This window comes from Leptonychotes weddellii, chromosome 8 (genome assembly GCF_054177405.1).
Source record: "Leptonychotes weddellii isolate Sample4059 chromosome 8, ASM5417740v2, whole genome shotgun sequence".
NCBI lineage: Eukaryota > Metazoa > Chordata > Mammalia > Carnivora > Phocidae > Leptonychotes > Leptonychotes weddellii.
Window position 1 is genome coordinate 76,468,105 of NC_138376.1, and position 25,225 is coordinate 76,493,329.

Below are 25,225 nucleotides of genomic sequence, written 5' to 3' on the forward strand. Positions count from 1 at the left end.
AGGGACCTGTGGTCAGCTGAGTCAGCTCCTCGGAAACGAGAGGGCAGGTGCCTCTCCGTGGGTTGTGGCAGTTTCCGTCTTCGATCCTGGCTGTGCACATCTTGGCTTCTCCACAGTGCCCACCTAGTGAGAGGCTATCAGGGGACAAAGTGGATCCTGGACAGTTAGAGTCAGTTCCCCCACTCCAGGTCAGGTCCAACGTTCTCAGAGCCAGCTTTTCCAGGTGCGGGAGGAGCTCCCACCCCCGCCGCTGCCCAGGCATTGTGGGTCCCAGGGCTATGTAAATGAGGCACCTTTGTGTCGCCGCAGCTGCGTCCTGGCCTTGCGCGTAGTTGGAGAGGGCAAAGGCAGGATCCTTCCGTTCGCGGGGGCGTGCCCCCAATACCACAGTCTCCCTGCTAAACTACTGCTGCTCTCAGTACTTGAACACTGCTTCTGTTACAGTAGACTCCCTTTCTTCCTGTTCCGTTCAGACCTCTGCTCCTGGGAAAGCGTGGGGGTAAAAAGTGGCTCTGCGGGGGGTGGGGGCTATACTGGGCTAGCAGTCCCTTTTGTAGTTTGGGGGCGTTGGCATCTTCTTTGAGCAGTCACTCCTCAAGCTACCACTTGTTTCCGATCTTTGAGGTCGGGTTATTTTTCAGTCCTTATCTGAACTGGCATTTAGAACGCCAGGAGCGAAGACATCAACCCAAACTTTCTCCCAAACTCTTGGGCAGCTTCTCCAAGCTAGTGGTATCCAAGGAGCTGAGCGTGTGAGATATAGGCCACTTCTTTCCTTAAGCTGTTTCGACTTAGCTTTTCTTTTAAGCCTGCCAGTAGAACGGCTTTTTTTAAAGGCTTCGCAGGCGAGGTCTCCCCCCGCGCAGATGAGCTCAGACCTCTTTGCTGGCCAGCACTCTATGGCGCAGCACGTAGCCACCTCCCAGCACACATGGCGAAGGTGACAGCTCAGATAATAAAACCCATGACGTGAGAAGGAGTGGGAAGAGTTCCTATGGAAATCCCCCTATTTGCTGGACATCCCATGCTCCCAGATATAATAATTAGTAGCAGATGTACTACAGCATGAAGGAGGGTGAGTGAATTGACTGAGCTTAGAAGCCGCCACTCTCTGCTAGTTCTTTGAAACCCATTTTTCTTCTTTTGGGAGGTGAGGTGGGCGGGAGGGAGGAGTGGCCTTACATCTGGAAGCAGGAAAACTGGCTCCTGAGAGGCGGGGATGGGGGAGTAATAGCGGCTACTGTTTGTAACAGATAAAGCCCGAACACCTGCTCAGCTGAGCTCTGGAAAGCAGGGGAGGGAAATCTTTCCAAGAATTGCCAACACAATGGCCACTAAAAAAATTCTGTTTTTCACATAAGTTCTCACTTATTCTTAAAGCTTCAAAGACTAACTCTGATGTGATCCATCAACAGAGGCACACTCATGTCAGAAAATGACTTTGAAAAACGATCTTTTCGTCCTCTAGAAATAGCACCCCTTCTCCACCCAGACACATGGAACTCAACACATTTTCAGGCTTTGTGAGGTTGTCTTTCAGAAGTGAACAGGGTTTATATGTCTGTAGACAATTTTTTAGATAGACACCTTCTGCTCTATGGTTTAATTCAAGTGATTATTGCAGTGTGTTCATTCCCTGAATTCTCAGATGACACTGTTTCAACATTTACTCAGCACAGGAAAGTTAATGTGAATTGCTCCCACACAAAGGAGGAATATACCATAGACCAAACACGGGATGTATCATTGATTATCAGAGCCTTTTCAAGTCTATTCACCATTAAATAAAGTGTTGCCTGTGATAAAGATGACATAATCTTTGATTTTCTTTTAATTGTCAAAATTTCTGATACAGAAAATGCTTTGCTCTTTTGTAGCAGAAATTCAAGGGTGAGGAATTCATTTTCTCTTTCTGTCCTTAAGAGTTTACTGTGTTATTGTAGGTCTACTTATACTTGTTCCCTGAAAATTATCAATGTCCATTTTTACACATCAGAGTAGAAAGCAGTTCACTATTTTTCAATTGCACTATATTTAAATCATTAATCCACTACATCCATAATACCTGGGGTTTGTGGGAGACCTTAGGTTTTCCCTGGTAGAGTAGTCTGATGTATTGAAATGGAATTGTTGATTGTCTCGAATTTGGGTGATGATGTAGTATTATCTTCTATGGGCATTCAATTCATAGTCCAGTTATCAAGGTACTAGAAATGCTTCAAATGTATCTTAAACCCTAAATCTTAGCATGAAAGGTAAGGTCAAATCCCCTAAGAGGGAAGGAAGTAGGTGCACATCATCATTATTGACTGGTCTAGATTAAACACGAAAGAGGAAGATTTCAATCTGATAACGTCATAGGGCTTCCTGTTTTTCTTTGCTGCTTCTACTGACAATTTTGTAAGGTAATTAAATTGGCTGATTGAAGTCACGGTGGTCATGGGGCGATAAAGACCATTTGGATTTAATGGAATTTAAAACAACAGAGCACTAAACACAACTCTTACTGAACAAGAATTTTAATGGCCCATTCCTGGTGCTGACTGAATAGAATGCCCTTAACAAGTTTAATCGAAAGGGCAAGGCAGATTAGCACTATATAGTCTTTATGGTTGAAGATTGGGGAATTAAAATTATCCCTTTAAAAGACTCATTAATGCATTATCAAGATTTAATGTAGGTTAAATAAGCTTTCTTTAGATCTTCATCATATATGTGAACCTAGGTTTAGGAGCAATTTTCAATAAGGAAATATTTTTAAGAGCTGACCTAACAAATTGAATTATGTCTCTTATTTCAAACACAAAAGGCATTTAAAATTCTTTGAGAGTATACAGGGTGTTGAAGGTAGGTGTTGATGATGAATTCTTTCTTTTCTGTAACTGAAAATAACAAATTTGGTTGTTTAAAGTTTCATCATTTTTTTTTACTTATAAACAAAGCTTGTCTATAGTAGAGAAACTGCATAGGTAATAAAGAAGTTCTCAATATAGTCATAGATTTTTGATGTTTTATGTTGTCTTTTTAATCCTGTCCTTTTTTTTTTCTTCTCACTGAAAGTTCTGCATTCAGGTTACCACACTTTAGTCCATTCAGGTCCCTTCCCCCCCCCAAGAAGGGCAGTTCCCTGCTTTACATTGGAAACACTGAAGGACAGCCAGTCCCAACGTAAAAGTCAAGCCTCAATCTGTTATGAGATTGTTCACCCCTCCAGCTCTTTCTTTCCTTGTGGAATTGTCTACTGAAAGCTGTCCGTTCCTTCGATAATTCCAAAAAGAAACCCCAATTCCAAGTTTTCATATAAAAACCTCCAAGATTTTAATTGTACACAATTTAAAAATTTGTTTTAAAAAATCTGAATTGAGGAAATCAAAAGCAGCAAGCAGCCTAGAGGTCACCAGTTTTCACCCTCCAGCCCGCCCCACATTCCACAGGTTCTCTAAGGAACACAGACTTTTCTCACTCTTTCTTGATCCCCAAACAAGTAAGCCTCCTTTTGTCTCACACCTTTAGGGCCGAACATTTCATATTGTATTTTCAAAGCAACAAGTTTAAAAGCAATTGGTTTAATAAAACCAATCTGATAAAACCTATGTGAGTAGGAGGTTAGAGATGACCATCAAAATCTATCTGTAAGATTTTTAAAAATTTTTCATGTTATTTTTGTATTTGGGCTTTGACATACCTCTGCATTTATGGCAGCATTCAAATATAGTATTTGCTTATAGATTGCTTTCAAACCATTTATTTCCTAAACTAAAAACTCAACATTCTTCTCTGGATTTAGTGGAGAGCCAGGTCACTAGACAGTAGGGCTTATGTGTGAAGATCTGAAAGAGTCTGGGGAGGGGCCCTGGGTGGTGCAGTTGGTTATGTCTACCTTTGGCTCAGGTCATGATCTCAGGATCCTGGGATTGAGCCCCTGCATTGGGCTCCCTGCTCAGCGGGGAGTCTGCTTCTCCCTCTCCCTCTGTGCTTTCTCTCTCTCTCTCAAATAAATAAATGAAATCTTTTTTTTTTTTTAAAAAAAGAAAGAGTCTGGGAGGTTGTGGCTTTCAGATATTTTCCCCACAGATACATGTAATTCTGTCAGTCTTCCCTTTTGGTTGCGCATCTGCCCTCTTCCATGGCCTTGTTGTAAGACAAGTATATTCTGGAAGGGAGAGCACATAGTCAGTCCCTAGACTGTAAAGTTAGGATGAGTTTATTAGATTGATGGATTCTGTCTGTGACAGAGGTGCTCAGATACAAAAGAGAATACCCAGTGCCTAAGGGAGTGCTGAGTGATTAGCACTGATGTGAAGGGGAGACTGAGAAAACAGAAATCAAATGCCATTGGATACAGTCTTTTCTAGATTTACTGCCTAGCATCTCAGTGCTTTGTAAATTGATCTTTTTGCTTGTATTGGTCCACATCTTTGAGCATATGTAATTATTTTAAATAAGATGTCAGTGATATTTTTACATTGACATATCTCTTCCCAATCAAAAGGATCTTTAAATGCTTTGCATACCCTTTAAAATCAACATCTTTTCCATCATTGAACTAGAGCAAGTATTTGTAAGGTGTTGCCTCTAATTCCCATTTCCCTTACTCTGAGTCCTTGACTGATCACGATGGGAATACTGCTTAGCTTAAATGATCAACTAAGCAAAGCAAATATTAAAGAAATGTCCTGTTTCCATATAATAGGGATTTGATCTATTTTATATTGCCTTTTTAATATTGCCCTTCTTTTTGCCAGCTGAAGCTTCTGTATTCAGATTATCATAGTTTGTAATGCAGAGGTCCTTCCCTGCCCAGAAGAAATGAATATTCTGTCAAGATGAAGGGGGCTTTAGAGATCATCAGATCTAGGATCCTCAGTTTAGAGATGAATTGCCAAGAGCAGTTAAATAGCTTCAGTCACAGATAATTAGTGTCAGATTTTACACCCAAACATGAATATCTTGACTGTCAGTCTAGTGATGTTTTTCAGTGAATTATGTTATTTTTCCAATGTAGCCTCTGACTCTGTGCTTTGTATCAATTTTAGGAAAAGCCACTGGTTCTGGTAGCTCCCTTAAACATTTGCCTGCTTTGTTTTCTTCATCTTTCTTTCATAGAACATTATCTCATAGGTTATCCCTTCTTTCTTTTTCTCCTTCTTTTTTGTCATTCTCCTTTCCCCTCTTCTGTGCCTGCCAAGGTCCTTTTTCCCCCACGTCCAAAGCTTTAACCACTTCTACTCATACAATGAATAGTAATTGAGTACATATTATGTGTCAGGCAAATAGAAATCTAAGACCCAGCTTCTGCCTCAAAGAGTTGGTAGTCTGATTAAAGAAAAAATATTGCCTATATAGAGGGAGAGGTGCAGAAAAGATATACAATAGGTGTTTAAAGGAGATTATTGTGGGTTTGAATTTTTATAGAAGAGATGGGACTCTGGTTGGGGCCTATAAAAAATTGTGATAGGGAAGGTGGGGGTGGGGGTGATAGGGAACAGGGGGCTGTATCATTGACAAAAGACTCAGCACAAGAAAAGAAATTTAGTCAGAAATTAAGAAGGTGAGCTTTGGGAGACGGAATGGACCAGCTCTGTCCTCATATCTATCTTTCTATCTATAGAGGATAGATAAGGCCTTGCTTTTTCAGAGCTTTAATATTTAGGTCATAGGATTTGGACTCCTGTATGTAGCTTCTGGAAAGCCACTGAAGGTGAAAGGATGAGCTTTATTTAGTGTGCAACAAGTAGTCAAGTGGTTTCTCAGACTACTGCTTGTGTTTTATGAAGGCTAAGTGGATCTCCCTTCTCTGTCTTACCAAAATGAAAGCAAAGGACCCATCCTTGTCCTCAATCATTGAAGCCTTTAAGAAGTTCTTGGTCTGGGGTCACAGATACCTCTGAAGTAAAATCCTGAAATGAAATGAAGCAATGTTCTTTTAACATATGGCTAGATGACGTGATTAAGCAAGGAAAAGTTTCCAGTTAATCCAAGGCAAAATGCACTGGAGGACAATTTAAAAGTACTATTAGCTTCTTTGAGGAATAAAAATAAATTGCCTCCAAGAAATTCTCAATGTTTGTTGTCTAACTTGAAGAGCTCCCCCTTCCTTGAAGCATTATATATGTGTATCTATATAATAATTATATATATATCACTGTGTTATAGTTATATATAATGTAATAAAATTATTTTAAATCAGAATTAAAAGTTAAATTTAAAAATAATTTTAGTAGAGTAAGTTCATTGTTAATAATATTTTCTAATTCTACATGCATTTAGGACCTAAGACTCTGAGTTTAGTTGTTTGAGTTATGAATGTTACTCTTGACTTTGTCATCTAGTAATCATAAATTAGGAAAAATCATTAAATTGTGCTGGGCCTTGATTTCCATTTCTAGAGAATGGATATTATTTGCTATGTGTCTATCTTCCAAGGAAAATATTGGAATTAATACGAAAATGTATAGAACATTCTGCTTAATAGCAGAAAATAACTTTTGGAATTGAAAGTGTAATTGTTTATTTACCGTGTGTTTGAAGCAAAGTAATATTTGTTAATTTCATGTACATTTAATTCAACTTCTTAAACTGTGCATAAACATTTAAGATAGTCTGTCTTCTAAATTACCTTCAAATACTCTTCTTCAGAATGCACTTGAAGCTATTATAAACACATTGAAAAAGGATTTATTGTCTAATAGAACAAACTTATTCTGAGTTAGTAGTTTTATAGAAGAGCAGGGCCATAGTTTCTGTTTCTTCTTTAACATCAGGAGTTTGGCATTATCAAATATCCAGAACACTAGTAGGAAACAAGTCATAGCTAAAATAAAAAATAATATGCAAAGATATTATGCTAAGTCCTTTGCTTTAAGATTTTTCACAACTGCATAGTTTTTCTATTTGTTTGTATTCACAGACATTTTCTGGAAAACTGTGTGTGATTTCATATATACTTCATTCTTCATCCATCTGCCCATGATGAATTTTTAGCTGTTATTCAAGTTTTGTATTTCTTTCTTTTTTTTTTTTTTTTCAAGTTTTGCATTTCAAGTCACACAAGGAACTGTATTTGATCCATTTGTGTTGATTCAGGAACGTTACATAAACAGATTTGTTACAGTTGTTTGGGATAGATAAGTGGGACTTTTCTGTGATTACACAGGTATCTTTATCAAGGAGCTGTGTTAGGCAGTCTTTCTGGAGCTTACTCTTTAAGGCATAGGATAGACTTTGGTGCCACCCTTACACCATTAACCTCACTATCTTTTCCAAGGTGTTTCTAACTTACCTTTGGCTATTTTTTTCCCAAGATCTAACCCAGTGTTGGGGGGCTCAGCATAGAGGTGGATAGAGACAGATGAAGATGCCTCCTTCTACCTCACCTGCCACATTGGAGAATCCAGGGGACCATTTGGAAAAGTGTATTCAACTTATAATACACTTTTATGTATGGAATTTTTTTTAAGTTTTCAAAACTTCAAAATATGAAGTTTATTAGGAAAGTTTCTTGGAAGTTGAGGATAATGAGGTTTTGGATCAGCGAATCTCACCTGTCAAGAGGGGGATCAAGGAGAGGCAGTCTTAAGATTTTTATGATAATCTATAGGAGGAATGGACTAAATACAAGTTGAAAAACACTTTCCTATCTTAAGTCTAGTTTTTGGGTTTCCTGGAAGCAGCCTGCCCATCATGGCAGAATTGATGCTAGAGTAGGTGAAAATACAGTTGAGTTCTTGCCTCCAGGGGTGAAGGAAAGGGCAGTTTTCCATTCAGTCATCTTTCTCTGAGGATTCTAGGTTGATCCCTCATGAAGCCTACCTGGAGATAAGGGGTAATATTCCAGTCACTCATCCTCAGCTTGTTCTGTAACATACACTTCTCTTCCTTTTGCTCTTCCATACACTGATTGTCCTTTACAATCTAGATCAAGTTTGCTTCTTCCAAAAGGTCTGTGTTTAGATAGGAATTCCATAGGGTAAATTCAAGCATTGGCAACAAACTTTGATCAGACCAATGGCTCCCAAACCTTGTTTCACTCAGAATGGAAGGAGCTTTAAATAATTTAAATTCCTGGTTCCCAAACCTAGGTATTTTGTGGATTAAAATGTTTCATTTTTTTTGGTTTTATTTAGATTCAAGTTAGTTAACATACAGTGTATTATTAGTTTCAGAAGTAGACTTTAGTGATTCATCAGTTGCATATAACACCCAGTGCTCATTATATGAAGTGCTCTCCTTAATGCCCATCACCCAATTAAGCCTCCCCCCCACCACCTCCCCTCCAGCAACCCAGTTTGTTCTCTATAGTTCAGAGTCTTTTACTGGTTTGTCTCCTTCTCTGTTTTTAACCTATTTAAAATGTTTCAGTTTTTAACAGCTGCATAGTTGTAGTACCTTTGCTTTTTTTTTTTTTTTTTTTTTGTTAAACTCCTATGTAGTGTACATAAAAGAAATAAAACTCCAAGACAGGCTGAGAATCAATTACTGAGCTAGAAACTCCAAAGAGTTTTGACCTTATAATTTACAATCCCTCTGTTTGTAATGAGCAAATGCTTCAGCTTTCTGGATTGGCAGTTGATGATCATGATCAGACTGTATAGAAATGAGTAAGTTTTATAGGTGAGGATTGTGGCTTAGATATTTTACTACCCCTCATAACATACATAGTGTTGGGCTCTCGGCATACCACTGGAAAAGCTGACTGATTCTTTAAAACCTAAACATTTGAGTATTCATACTCATATAACTGAGCCCACAGCCCAAAGGGACCTTAAACAGGTATTATTTTACAAATAATGTCTAAGATGATGTATAGTTGTGGGACCTTTCCCTTTTAACCTCCTACCAAGGGAGCCCCTAACAGATCAATTTAAAATTTTGTTTCCCCAAAATCTATCAGAAAATAATTCTGGTAGACAGTTGCTATAGTTGAGAGGACACTGACTCGGTTGCCATGAATACATGCAAATGGCCTAGATCTAGGCTAAAAATAGAGTCTAACCTAGGTGGTGTTCATTGGAAACCTCTTGGACAATTCTATGCTCACCCCTACCCCCAGCTTCATTGCTCTGATTACAGTCTCTGGGTCATTGTTAGGTCATGGTGCCAAGAATTGAAATCTGGACACGATGTTTGAGTTGAAACCAGAATGCTCTTATGTATTTGTTTTAGACACTGTCAATCATTCCATATGCCACTTTAACATTAAAACTGATAATTTCTTTATCTGTCCAAATTATTGGTAAGTAAGTGTTTTTCATATTTATTGCCTACTAGGTAAAACATTAGTTTATTAAGTATATTCCTATAATTTAACTGGGAGACTATACAGAATTATATACAGAAGACACCTTATTGATGGTATAATTTAATATGCGTAGATTGGTTAGATAGTCTAATGTATTAAAATCATCATAATCACATGCTAATCATAATTTTAAGATGAATATTGAAGAAATTCATCAAATTAAGTTTACTCTTCCTCAGAAGTTTTTTTTTAATTGGGCTCAACTATGTTTACCAATATGTATTCAAATATTATAAAGTCTTTTAATTAAAATGGTTCAGAGGGGATTTAACAATTGAGAACACGTAAATATGTAATTTCAGAAAAATGTATCCGCTGGTCTGCAGTTCTCTGGAAGACAAATTATGAAAAATTCTTTTATATGACATGAATTTCACAGTAGGTTTTATTCACATATATTCATCCAATTGTAGTTCCAGAATTATGATGTTTTTAACCTCTCCATTTGTGTAGGATGAACTTATATATATGTAGGGTATATAAAATGCTCACAGTAGATAAAAAATTAATAAATTTAGATTTATTCAAGGATATTCATTTATTGGCTCTAGGTTGGAGTCTCTGACTTTATTAAATTTGATATCCATAAGTAAATATTAAAGGAAGTGAATTTCTCTAAGTTCTTTGAATTTTGTACCTTTTATTTCCTAGCAGGTAGCCAGACTACATCAACATTTTTAATACAAACAAGGATAGAATCTTAGCTAAGATTTTGAAGTGTCATATTTTGTAAGCGAACTGTGAAGAGAATTTTAACCCTCCAATTTGTTTATTGTTTTTCTATACTGTATATATTATAAAGCCACTAAACTTGAATATAAAAAAAATCACTACATGTTAATAAGAAAAAGCCCTATTTAGTATAAGTAATCTCTCTTCCTCTCTTTTATTAAAATTATTCTTCAAGAAAGAGTGATAAAGCTAAATCGTTGATCAGAAGATAAAGTAATGCTTTATACTATGGTTGTAAGAAGGATGCTGAAAACTTCCCCTCAACTCTCAATTTTGATTCCATTTTCAATTTAAATTGCCATTCAATTCACCAAGCATTGGCTGAATAAATTCAGCACGGGTATCTGGTTCAGTTCTTTGATTATTGACATAATACAATAATTGGGAAACAAGATATAATTAAAGCTTCAGTAAATATGAAATTTTCCCTAAGATACGGTTTATTATTTAAAAAAATACATTATATGAAGGTTCCTAATGGTGCTGTTTTTTTACTGACAGGCAGCAAGATGTATGTTTTTCTTTTTTTTTTTTTTTAAAGATTATTTATTTTAGAGAGAATGAGAGAGAGCGAATGAGCAGGGGAAGGGGCAGAGAGAGAACTCCCTTCTGAGTGCAGAGCCCAACTTGGGGCTCAATCCCAAAACCCTGAGATTATGACCTGATCAAGAGTTGGCCACTTAACCTACTGAGCCACCCAAGCACCCAAACTGTATGTTTTTCAATTCCATTCTATAGGTTCTATTTCAATATTTTATTTCAGTACCTTGCTAGAATGAAGATTCACTTTATTGACTTTTAAGGAATTTACATTTAGTTTGATATAATTTATTAAAATGTACATATATGGAAATAACTTTCCTCTAATACTTAGAGTATACACTCTGATATATACCACATAATATATTGCATATTTCTAATATATACATATCTATAATATTTATATCTCTGTGCAAGCAGTCAATACTCCGATTCATTATCTATTCATTCATTCTTTTAATCATTCATTTAACAAATGTTTAATTGATTACCATATGCCAGATACTGTGGTGGGCTCTAGGATACTAAGAATTTGAGAGTAAAAAGAACATGGTCTCTGCATCATGGATCTCATGTTCTTTAGGTATAAGTAGCCAAATAAAGGAAAATTGCAAAACAATGTGACAAGTGCACACAATAATATGTAAATAATCATTCTAACATGAAGAGAAGCATTGAACTGCATCTACAAGGAGGGGTTTCTTTTTTTTTTTTTTTAAGATTTTATTTATTTATTTGAGAGAGAGAATGAGAGATAGCACGAGAGGGAAGAGGGTCAGAGGGAGAAGCAGACCCCCTGCTGAGCAGGGAGCCCGATGTGGGACTCGATCCCGGGACTCCAGGATCATGACCTGAGCCAAAGGCAGTCGCTTAACCAACTGAGCCACCCAGGCGCCCCAAGGAGGGGTTTCTAAGGTGTGTTGTTTGCACCTTTCCCTAAGACTTGTGATCCACTGAGGGCTTTATTCTGAAGTTCCATTGTTAATATCAGCTCAGAATGGCCGTACTGTTTGCTTTCCTTCTCTCCACTGGCCCCAGCACCAGGAGTCTTTAGCTGGGCCTCCTGTCTCAAATCATAGTGATGCCATTACTGTATTTGTTCTGTACACACCCCCCCCCAACACGGGTGCACACACACACAGAGGAGTAGAAAGAGAGAGAAGAACTAAATTATTTTAAGTATTTGAATACTTTATTAAGGTGTAGAATCAGTGACATATCATAGAAACATCCTTCTACTCCCTGGAAAATCAAAATAAAACAAGATAGATGTTCACTTCTCTTTCACACACAAGTCTAGATTTGGGTAGTTCAGGGATGGTGTAGTGGATCTACAGCTTTCGGGGGTTCATGGTGTTTCCAGTTCTCTATTCTAGCATCTGTATCTGTCATCTGGTGTGACCTTTCTCATGGTCTAAAGTGGAGATTTAGTGATCTCATGCACATTCCTAATAGCAAGATGGACGGACACCTCCTGGATATCGTACAGAGCATTTTACCTCATATCCTATTGGCAGGAACTGAGTCATGTGGCTACACCTGAGCAGACAGGAGGCTGAGAATTGAAGCCCTTAACACGAAATATGCACAGCTGAAGATTTCCGGTTCTATTCCCATAGAAGACATGGAGAGTGAATATTGAAGCACCACTGCTATTTTCTCCTATGGGCATCCAATTAAACATTTTAGGAAGGAACTTTTTAGAGTTTTTAATTTTTTTGGTGTGTGTGTGTGTGGTCATAAAGCAATGCTTTGTAGCACATTTGGATAATATAGAGAAGTGTAAAAATGAAAATAAAACTTCTCATAATTATGACATTCAGCCAAAACCATTATTATCATTTTGTTTCTATTTACTAGCTTTTTAAAAAATTAAAGCAAAATACTTTGGTTGATTATCAGAGTAATACATATTCATTGCAGAAAATGGAAAATATATAGAAAATCATAATGTGAGTATATGTCACCTATTAACTCACCATGGGTGACATTTTGAGATTTATCCTTGCATCTTACTGTACATATTTGTTACTTAGTTTTTTTTTCACTCAACAGTTTATTGGGATATTTTTCTGTCATCAAATATTTTTCTGTAACAATTTTTAAGTGTCTGGCTTTCCATCGTATAGATGCTTGTCATTTATCAACCAGTCCCTCTACTATAGGATCATGTGCTTGGGTTTTGGATTCAGACATACCTGAGTTTGAACTTGGCTCTGCTGCTGTGAGCTATGTGACGGGCATGTGCTGCTGAGTCGTCCCAAGTTTCCTTACCTGTAAAATGGGAATATTAATATTACCTACCATACACAGTTATTTTGGGGATTAAAAGAGATAATACACATATAGTGCTTGGTGATGTACCTGGCATCTAAGTACCTAATAAGTGTTAATATAATCAATCATTTAATTGATTTTGCCACACGCAGTACTTGATTTCTGTAATTGGTTCAGGCTCGTTTAGATTAGATACTTGTGGATCTTACGCTGTTCTCACAAGGGTGGTTGGACCCTACAGAAGTCCTGTGATGTCCTTCAGGCCAGTAGTGTCCCCTTTAGGAACATGAGGGGCCAGATGGTCAACCAGCACCCAGCAGACCATTAGACAGGTGACATATAAATATCATGGTGTTTCTCTGCAGTTGTAGACCTGGCCCGCTCTTCCTGCTTCCAGGGATGAGGCCCTGTAGCACTGATGATGAGATAGGGGTAGGGGAGGGGCAGCAATAGTTTCACAGCACTCCTCTCTTTGCTTTTTGATTTGCTAAGCAAATTCCAGGTGTTTTACTTGCTAATCACATTATCATCCCTGATGCTTAATTATTTTCTGTAGGGAAATAGAGTTGTTTGGGGCTTTCAGGAAATTAAATTGAACTTCAAAAGCCGCTTCCACATAACAATTAACATTTGGAAATGGGTAATTCCTCAGGGTTTGTTGCTAGGTTAGTTTACCCAGTATTTTTCTTTAAAGGGCATTCTTTTAAATAGATTTATTTGTTCTATTTATTTGAGATATTTTTTTTAAAACTGGACATGTCAAGGTTTCATAAATCCCTAGCAAAATGATAAAAAATGTGTGGTTGGAGCCTTTACGCCGGAATAATGCTGTGATCTACAGAGTGGGAAATTGTAGGTGATTATCTGGGTACTATATTTGAGAGGAGTCTTTGTCACTGGAAGGAGGTATCTGTTGGCCTGCTCAGAGAGAAAGAAGTGTTTTCACTGTTAGTAAAGCAACAATGCCTGATGGTGATTTCCAGATGCATAAGAAGGCAAATTTCCATGTGGCTGGTCGATACTATCCCCTTCCTTTAATAGTCTATGGAACCTTAGCACTAATGTTTCAATCCCATTTTAATAAGACGGAGATTCTAGAGATTCTGTGTGTTGCCACTCTGTGCCCCCCTAAACATCCCTTCTCTAACTACCCTGATGGGCTCTTCCTAATCTTTTAGGTTGCCTTTAAATTCAGTATTTTCTGATTGCCCATACATGGATACATCCACAGTGGAATCTTAAATACTAATCACTCCACCTCCTGCTAAAAGGATGTGGGTGCAGAATTCTTCTTTGAATATTGTCATACATCAGCTTTTAAGAGTGTTTCCAAGTTACGAGAGCCACAACCCATTGCCAATAACCTACTTTTGCCAGGAGCCTGCTTCCAGACTGATCTGGAAAAGGCATGGATAATGTGGTCTGAAAGATTGGGAATACAGAGCCAATTCCATCACTTAGAAGGTGTGTAACCCAGGGCAACTTACTCAACCTTTGAGTCTCACTTTTCTTATTTAAAAATTAAGGATAATAACACCTCACTTACAGGATTCTTGTGAGGCTTAAATGAAATTTGTTCTTGCACTTAGGAAGCATCCAGAAACATCTCTTTCCTTTCCGTTATCCTGAAAATCTGAGCGTGGAAGAGCTGTTGAACAATAAGTAGGTTAGCTCTATATTCTGTAAGAGCCTGTCTGTCAAATGCAGAGTTCTATGTGTTTATTGACTGCTAGTGTGCAGCTGAGATACAAACTCAGCCCTAGGCTTTTATCCCCAGATCTGAGAGGAGGAAGGCAGGCACCTGTAATTATAGCAGCACTGATGAGTTGCAGCTGAATTGCATAGTGTGTTAAGGCTTTTCTCTGTTGCTTGGCTTGGGTATTGCTATAGTGATTCTGGGAGTAACAGACAGTATTTTAGTAAGTATTTGTCTTTCTATTATCCATCCTAACATAATCCTAGAATCTCTACAGACATGCAAGAGTTCTTTTGTTGCTCTCTGGCAGCAGATAAAAGGGCCTATTACGATAAAGTGGTCTGTGCAGAGCTTAACAGCCCTTTTAGGGACTGGCACTAGATTACATATGGAGGGGTAGAGTGAAGACAGTTTTTTTCACTGATGTTTGTAAAATCTTAGATTCAAGTTTCCAGGAATCAAATACTGCTCTACAGAAGTTTAAAACTCTAAGCCTTGCAAATGCTTGTCTCTTGTTTCTTCATTTGCTTTCTTCATGTTGATTGGTCAAGAAGACAGCTGTCCGTTAGATCTTTCCAAGGCGGTATGATGGGGTGGTTGGATTTTCTATGAGGGTGATAGTTGGGCAGGTGAAGTTAGGTGGGAGGGGGACTCTTTTGTTCCCTCTGCTAATTCCCTTTCATTAATCACTCTGTTCCTCTTTCTCCAAATTCTCGTAATAGAACATTGATGTTCTCAACATCAACTGAATGAGAAATAGCTACTCTAAACAGCATCTGCAAAATGATGTTTATGAAATCTAAAAGAAAATGAGCCCTCAAACCCAGGTAATTTACTATTTTCTCTCATTTATTTGAGAGCCCCAGTAACTGGGTCACCTTGACATGCCAAAGGGATTTAAAATCTTTACTGGAACTTATCAAATGTGCTGTTTTAATATGGTCATATCTACATGACTTCCCTAGGCTTTAAGAGCAGAGAGAAGTCTCAACTAGCTATGCCCAAGATAGGAATGAAGAAAGCCTCTAATACAGCTTATATTGTTTTCTCTCTTACCCTTCTCTGACTCATTCCTTCCCTGTGGTGGACAGCTATTATGCCTTGTCTTTTTTTTTTTTCTTCCCCAATCAAGGCAGCAGACTGGCTTTAATCACTTCTCTTACCTTGTTCTATCACATGATCTATTCTTCATATGGGTGTAGGGTCTTTTCCCATCACCCTTCCACTATTCCAGGGTTCACTTCCATTTCCTTCTGCCCATAATCATCCTATTCTCAGTGTGTCTCTTTCCCTCTTTGTGTAACTAGTAGCTTTGTTAAATAACCAAAATCTCGTGGAGGCCTGTGCAGAGAGGCTGGGGTGGTGGTATTTGGGCCATCTGGTAACATAGAAAGATGGCTGAGGACCTGACATGCACTGTGCGGCTACATTGACCACATTTTATAAACTCTAAGGTAACACATAGGTGTGACATGTAGGGGTAGATTTATATATAGGGACAGTGGAATAGTGTGGTTGAAACCGAGACTGTTCACTACATATTACACAAAGGATATTTGTGTGTGCTTTACATTTTATATGCATTTGTACACCCAATATTTATTCAATCCCCATAATAAGCCTAAGAAGTAGGTGCTGTTAATTTCCTTCCCCAGTTGAGAGAACAGGCTGAGAAAGGCTAAGTAACTTTCCCCAACTATCCCAAATATTGAGTTTGAAGCTGACTTAGACCTCCAACACTGTCTTCTGATCCTTTCATTTCAACAACTTTTTGTTGAATTTAGTTGAATTTTGCTACTGTTAGATTGGGATGTTGGGTTCTCTGACCATACTGTTGGAACTGGAGCAGCTGTTATGTGTTATAACAAGAACATCTTCCTCAGCAGCAAGAACCATTGCTGTTTTGAAATAATTCTCAAGTAGCCTTTCTCACTTTTGGTTTACTTATTACATAGAGAAAACACAGAGAAGAACATGAGTTGTTCTAATTTCTAGAGTGTGGGACAAATGAAACTAACAATAATGATGATGGTTACTTTTCACTGAATATCTACAATATGCCAGATACAGTGCCGGGGTTTTTCATATATTATTTCATTCAATCCTCACAGCTAGTGCATCACCCCCATTTTAGAGACAAGAAAACTGAGGCTCCAAGAAGATAAGTGGTTTATCTGGGGCTCCACACCTAGTAAGTGTTGGAGTGAGAATTTAAATGTGGGTCTGTCTGGTTCCACAGCTCATGTTCCCTAGCTTGTCATATGCACTTGTTATGTCTTCTGGATATGAATAAACTCAAAGAATTTAAATGCTTACATTATACTTATCCATTCCTTTATACATATTAACCCATAAACACATTAAGCCAAATCATATAAAATTGCTAATATTTGGCCATTTTGGACCAAGAAAAATGGTAGTTTTGTGTGGTTTAATGCACTGTTTCTTAAAATACGGTCTCTGGTCTCTGGAACTTGTTAGAAACGCACATTCTCAGGGGTGCCTGGGTGACACAGTCCATAGTCTATTGAGCTTCAGACTCTGGTTCAGCTCAGGTTATGAGCTCTGGTTCAATCTCAGGATTGTGAGATCCAACCCCGCCTCAGGCTCTGTGCTCAGTCTACTTGGAGTTTCTCTTTCCGTCTCCCTCTGCTCCCCTCACCCCCCGCACTGTGTGCTCTCTGTCTCTCAAATATATAAATAAATCTTAAAAAAAGAAAAAAAAAAAAACGCAAATTCTCAGATCCCGCCCTAGATCTAATGCATCAGAAACCTAGGATGGCGTTTAGTAATCTGTGGTTTAACAAAACTTCCAGTGATTCTGATACCCACTAAAATTTGAGAACCACCAGGTAACATATTTATTGAGCAGCTACTCTGTGCCAGGTGCTGTGTTAGTCATTGTGTTTATAGCATGAACAGAAATGGACACGGTTTCTTGACCTCAGATAGTTTATACTTTACTGGAAAGGACAAAGTTTTGAGAAGCATAAATATCATATTATTCTTTTTAGTGATATTTACATTTTTATTAAGGTTTCTGGATCTCTGCCAAATAACTGGAGTCTTTGGAGGCAAAATTAGAATGACAAAAGGGTTATCTTCCCATGACATGGGAGGGCAAGGCCAAGCAAGACAAACGCAGATCCAGGGATGAGGGTGTGGGAACAAAGGCGGGGCCATGCTCAGCACCATCAAATCCAGATAGCTTGGGCCCCTTCTCTGCCCTCTTCCTCATTCTGCTTCTAGGGGTGGTTTTGTTGCATTTTGAGGCCCTGTTGGGGGTGGAAGGAGTGTACTAAGTCCTCTTTTCAGCACAGGACAACTAAGAACGTTTGAAGTAGGACTCGGTCAACCTCCAGCCAGCTGGTTCATCAAGCTACAGATCTGCAGCTACCTCTTGCTCTGGGGAGCTTCATTTTGTGGGCAAATGGCAAGGTCTCAGAAAAGACTTCATTCTAGAATTTTGTGTATCTCTCTTCAGTAAGCTATCAGCATGATATATAGGATGGGTTGCCTTTAACAGCCTAGAGGTTGGTCTAGGATATAGTCAACAGAAGGAAGAGGAGAAGGATGGGTATGAAGAGCAGTGACTGGGACCTTTCCATTGTCTGGGTCTCTACCAGTCTGAGGGGTGTGTTTCTTAATATATACTCATTAATACTTTATCATTCCAAAGGGAGACATTCCTAATACTTTTCTATTAACCAAGGCACGAGTCCTGAAAGTTTAAAGAACATTACTTTACTGAGTAATATATTTTTTTAAGATTTTATTTATTTATTTGTGAGAGAGAGAGAGAGAGAGAGCACAAGCAGGGGGAGTGGCAGGCAGAGGGTGAGGGAGAAACAGGCTCCCCGCTGAGCAAGGAGCCCAATGTGGGACTTGATCCCAGGACCCTGAGATCATGACCTGAGCCTAAGGCAGACGCTTAACCAACTGAGCCTCCCAGGCATCCCTGCTGAGTAATATTTTAAAGTTAGAATCATCCTGGGTTCATATTTTCTTAATTCTTTATTAGCCAACTTTTTATAAATAACACTTAAGCGTAAGTAATGCAGCTAGAGTAAATCTTGTTTTTTTGTTTGTTTGGTTGGTTTTGAAAGCATTTCTAGGTCATTTGTGCCACCAACTCCACCCCCCCCCACCACCAAAAGGGAATAAACATCTGCTGTATATTCTCTTTTTAACAAAACAAATCAGTATTTTAAAGCAGTCTCAAGTAAACGAACATTGAATCTCACTTGTATTCCCTTCCTTCTGTTGGTAACAACTTAGAAAATAATTTGACAGAAAATTTAATGATGGAATTAGAACCTGAAGGTATGCACGGAAAGGGAGGATGCTTTGTGATGACTTATGTTTTAAGTACTGATGGCATTTTTTATGACATTAAGAAGGTTGCTCCTATTATTAATACTTAATTTGAGTTAAATTCCCAAATGTAATTCCCGCCTTGTTATAGGAGAAATAATTCATATATACAAATAGCAGCAATTGTGTACTTAGCAAAGGCAAGCAGAATGCAACTCATGCATCAGGAATGGAAATCCCACCTCTGAGAATTCAGAAGAATGCTCTACATAAACAGTGTGGGTTTTCACCCAGTTGATTAACTTATATCTCCTCTGCTTTTACAGAATGGGGGGAAATTCTAAAGGTTATGAAATCAATGCAAGCTGCTCTTAGATTGTATCATTTGCTTGAAATCAGGATCCAGATTCTTCTCATTTCCTGAAAGACAAATCATATTTTTCTCCTGGAGTCCTTCAGAAATTCCCAGAGTATGTTCAAGTATTACATGAATAATTCATCTTACTCACTACACATTACAGCACTTAACAAAGACTGTGGCCAGAATCCCCTCCTCAGGGAAGCTAATTTGGAGCATCATTACAGCTCCGATTTCATAATGTTTAGTGGTTTTATGACCTACCTGATGAATTCCTCCTTTATTTTTCAGTCCTTTTAGAGAAGCACTTCAAGTTTAAAATTCCATTGAGTACATTCTTGGAAGGAAATAATCCTAGACTTTTGTATTTACTCCACCACTACTCTCAACTAAGATGAAAAAAGAAAAAGAAAAAAATAGAGACACTTTTGAATATAAATTCAATCTACTGCTCACTAAGTTTTCCTTACCACTGAAAATCAAATGGCATGATTTTAATGTCATATGTATATTTTTCCCTGAATTATTCAACATTGGAACATGACCAGGAAAACTAATTATGTAAATATATATATATATGTGGACATCTCTTAGAACTCTGTATGGAGTCTTTTGTGTATTTTCCTTGATTTACAGTACATTTCTATCTTATGGCTCTTGTGGGAATTCATATGAAGTTTCATGTTGCCATAATACCTCAGCACTATAATTTATTACCCAATGGGATGTGTCCTACCAGAGAGCAGATGGGCCTGTGAATTGTAGCACATGCAGAAATATAAAAAGTCCAAAGGCAATGCTGACTACTCAGCTGAATCCACCAATGAACTTCAATTTTGTGCCTTACTTTCTTTCTCTATCAACCCACAACCACACAAAACAAAACCTTTGGCCAATTTGAACACTCTCAGATACTTTAGGTTGGAATGAGGGAATTCCTCAATGATTCTATATAACACACAGCTGAGTATCTTTTCCAGACAGACTTAATTTCAACTATCTAGACAGAACCCTGTTTTACTCACATGGATGGGCCAGTTAAGCCTTTTCTTAGGTATACTTTAAAAAGCCTGAGTAGGTTATCCCCAAAAAAGGAAAAAAAAAATAAACTTCTTTGTTTTTCAGGGCACTTGTCCAATATGCATATGAAAAGATGTTCAGTTTACTAGCAGTCAGGGAAAGGCAAACTGAAAATAAGTGCTATATCACTTCACACTCATCAGCCTGACAGAACCAGAATAGAGTTGTAGAATCTAATGCTGACTGGGATGTGGGGGAAAGGGTACTTCATACAATGCTGTTGGAAATGTGAAGCATACAGCCTGTTTGGAAAGCAATCTGGCAGCATCTATTAAAATTAAATATACACATGAAAGCTATATACTCATAAGATCCTATTCCATAGAAATAAATGCACTACGTATAAAGATATAAGTAAATGGATGTTTATTTCAGTGTTGTTTGTTGTGGCAAAAAAAAATGGAAATACAGTAAATTTCCATTAAGAAGAAAATCATTGAATAAGTTATGTCATATTCATGTCATGTAATATTATACTACTATTAAAAAGAACAAATTAGTACTATACCAGATGACTTAGAGAGCTTTCCAAAAGGTATTGTTGAATGAGAAAAGCAATAAGTAAAACAAAACAAAACAAAACAAGAACAAAAATACATACCTATATAACATGCTGTATAATAACATGTAATATATAATAATGTATAATATGTATAATATTTTCCTCCTTTTTTTGGTAAAACAGTGATAAAAAATCCCTATGTAAATGTATACGCTTATGTTATATCTATCATACTGTGTGTTCTGTGTGTGTACTTTTGCCCATGTGTTGATAAGGGTAGCTCTGTGTAAGGTTATATAAATACAGAGAAAAACCCATTGGTTGTTTACATAGATGCCTGGAAGAGAAGAGGCATGGATATATATGAAAAATGTGGGTATAAATGGGAAGACCAAAGGGAGGAATCAAACAAAAAAGATAAAGGGGGGACAAGGAAGAAGACACATGAGAATACTTAATGCACCTCTGCGAACAGTTATGTATGTGTCATTACATGTGGAAATGAAAATATTCTTGGAAAAACTCCCTGTTATTCAAAACTTAGTACATATTAGCTTAATCTTATTGCTTTCTTCTGATTTTGACAGAGGATACAGGAGGAAAGAGAGGTGATTTTCAGGCATGGGCATTGGGAGAAAGTGAAAGCAGATTAAATGGAATTTGGAAGCAGATGGGTTTTTGAATCCTGAAGAGACCATGAGGTGGAAAGTAAATAGACACCTTTTCTCTATTTTGGCATTTAATTGAGATTTGCCCCTTTTAGGAACAGAGATGAGCTGGCTCCAAGTCAAGTTGAAGAAATCCTGACTTACATAGTTCATTATTCCCAATTTTGTAGAGTGGCTCACAAATCCATGTTATCCTCAACATTTATAGGGAATTGGGTTCTTTACAAAATAGGACAACACTCAGCTATTATTTATCTTTAATGAAGTACTCATTAAAGCTTTGACCTGTTGGACAGTCTGGGTCCCTTCCCATGGGAAATTTCCCAAAATTTGGAGCACAGATTTGGGTAGCTGTGGAAGTGAAAAATGTCTAGAACCTGAAGAAAGATTACCCATGGGGCTTGGTTTCTCCTACAGAAAATACATGTAGATGGTGGTTTCTATTATTTTCTGAAAAAAACAAAAGCAAAACAAAAAAACAAAACCCAAACAAACCTAAAGATCCAATTTGCATAAAGTATTTAGAATTAATATCAAGTGCTATAAATCTTACTGTACCCAAATTTTACTGGTCAAGCATAAAAATTAGTACAGACATTAGATGCAATCAATACAATTGATTATGTTATTAGTAGAACACTCAGGTATATTAATGTTGAGCCGTACTGGTTTGTGCCAGAGCAACTATGTTTTAATAAATGTATCTTCTTATGTAATTTATATGATCATATTGCATAAAACATGGAAAATCAAAATAGTAAATTAAAGTTTTCATAACAACAACACCTCACATAACCACTGGATAGAATTTCATACATTACATTCCTTTTTTTCTTTTCCAATAGGCATCTTTTTTCCCAAAGTTTTACCCTGACTATGTACAATTTTATGCTCTTTTTTTTTTACTTTGTATCATTAGTTTAAAGCATTCATCAACATGAAGTATAAGATAAAAATGTTAAAGATAGCACAGTATGCATATTTGTAAGTAGTTAACTTTTCCTGCAATCTATCCCATATATCACAGACAAATTCAGATTTAAGATAAGCTTTGTTCACTCCTGTTCTAGACCTTTAAATCTAAGTGTCTTCCCGAGTTTTCATTCTGCTCTCTATCTGACCAGCCCTCTCCTGACTTCTACTAACTCTCCTTGAAAATTATTCCAAAAGAGGGTGTAATCCTGTCTTCTGAACATTAGTGTCCCTCTCCAGGACGACACTGAAGGGCACACTGATGGGCAAATCTCACTGGCACTGAAATCATCACCTATTATTCCCAAGCTAGTTTTTCCACCTGAGTTTCCTTTTTTTTTTCTGATGGACCTTTCATTCTATCAGACTTTGAAGCTTAGAGGCATTTTTGATTTCTCTCTCTTTTTTTATGCACATGTCATATTGCAGTCATTAAAAATATTTTCTTTAAGTACATCTGACCCTTGAATAGCATGGGTTTGAGCTGTGCAGGTCCACTTATACACAGATTTTTTTTTTTTTTAAATAAATACAGTGCAATACTATAAATGTAATTTCCTTATGATTTTAATAACATTTTTTTTTCTCTAGCTTGGTTTATTGTAAGAATACAGTATATTATGCATGTAACATACAACATACATGTTAATCAACTGTTTATGTTATCAGGTAAGGCTTCTGGTCAACAAGAGGCTATTAGTTAAATTTTGGGGGATTTTTGATATACATGGATTTTTGACTGTGTGGGAGTTAGCACCCCACCCCTTGCATTGTTCAAGGGTCAACTGTAGTCTAATTCCTAATTCAAGTCCTCACTATCTTCTGCTTTGTCTGTTGAGAGATAGTGTAGCATTCTGCTTAAGGAGATGGCTCTGGAGCTAGATAGACTGGGGTAAAATCCCAGCTCTGCTATGTAATAACTGTATGAGTCTTCTGGACAAGATTCTTAATGCCTCTCCTTGTCTCTGGTCTGTAATATAATAGTACTTACTGTACAAGGTTGTGGTGAGTACTACAGAGTATCTGTTAGCTAGTAAGCACTGAAAGAGTGTAGCGCCTGTTATATTTGATTCCTGCCTCTTCCTCTCAAATCTATCCTATGTACTACTTCCAGATCAGTTTTCCTAAAATGTAGTTTTACTCCTACCCATTGCCTTCTTCTTCCCTCTCACGGTCTCACTCCCATAATGCTTTCCAAATGACATCCAAACTACTTAACTTGGTATATAAAGTCTACATAGGGGTGCCTGGGTGGCTCAGTTGATTAAGCATCTGACTCTTGATTTTGGCTCAGGTCATGATCTCAGGGTCTTGAGATCGAGCCCCACATCAGGCTCCCTGCTCAGTGGGGAGTCTGCTTGAGATTCTCTCCCTCTCCCTCTGCCCCTCCCCCAACTCTCTCTCCCTCTCATAAATAAATAAAATCTTTTTTAAAAAATAAAATAAAGTCCTACATAATCAGATTTCAAGAACCCTTTCCAGTAGTCCCTTGCATGCTAGACAATCCAAACTGCAGGCTGTTTTTTTTTTTTTTTTTCCTTAAAATGCCCAGTATAAGGTTGATATATAATATATTTAAAATTTTATAGAGCAAAAGCATAGACTGAAAACTGGAACAGGGTCTTAGGGAGCTTTGCTGTGCCACAAATTAAAATTTTGGTTGCTCAATTGCAGGAGGTCCCATGAGAGGGTCCCCTGCCGTTGGGATGGTGGGAAGGCTCTGGGGAAAATTGGGGCAGAGCTGGTTACCACCAGGTATAGATATGTCAGTATTTTAACAACTGCTGTGGGTAAAGTGAGGCATATCAACTAAATGTCAACCCAGACCAGCTGCCTACCTTTTGAGTGCCTTCTTCTTGCTTAATTGAGCTTTAGTTGAAATCCCAACATATTCAAGAAGACCTAGATGAAATGTCACCTTCATTCTTATTGCTCTACCTTTCTGAAATCCCAGAGCACATCTAAATAACTCTGTTTTGGAAATTACACATTTGTCTGCCTCTTTTGTAGTTATTTTATACATGAATACATATAATTATGTATCATTAGGTAGCTGGAAAACCTGCTTGAAGGCAGAGACTGTAAGCTTTTCATCTCTGCATCCGTACGCTGATGATCTTATCAGTCAGTATTTGCTGAGTGAATAACATTGAACCAACACTGTTCAATATTTTATTTGTTTTTCCTGCCAAGGAATATACTTGTGCTCACTAGTACTTTTGTGTACTGATTACAAATTACCAGGTTTGAATTATGGTAGTATTTTGTACCTTCAAATTCTGTGAGGAAATAAAAGTCTGAAATATTTTATAAAATTAAATGATTTGTTTAAGTGAATTGATCAGTCTGTTGGTTATTCTGCCTTTAGCTTGTCAGTCTGTCTATTGTTCACTTACTCATTATTCATTTATCCAATGAATGCCAACAATTCACAACTAAAAGATATTGGTGGTCTCTAAGATGTAAAATTTCTGGGATAATCTGATGTATCACAGAGGCAAAATGTAACCTTTTTTTAAGAATAAGTTTTAAGTGCTTTTCTAATTTTTAATCCTCAAAGTTATCTACTTAAAAAGTGGTTCTTGGCCATGAGAGACGATGGACTCTGAAAAACAAACTGAGGGTTCTAGAGGGGAGGGGGGTGGGAGGATGGGTTGGCCTGGTGGTGGGTATTGAGGAGGGCACGTTCTGCATGGAGCACTGGGTGTTGTGCATGAACAATGAATCATGGAACACTTCATCTAGAACTAATGATGTAATGTATGGGGATTAACATAAGAATAAA

General features: G+C 37.6%; 1 protein-coding gene across 7 annotated transcripts in view; it reads left to right on the plus strand.

Moving 5' to 3' along the window:
* GRIK2 (glutamate ionotropic receptor kainate type subunit 2) overlaps positions 1-25,225 on the plus strand; it is a 647,288-nt gene that overhangs the window by 9,506 nt on the left and 612,557 nt on the right. The gene's annotated exons all lie outside the window — the stretch shown is intronic.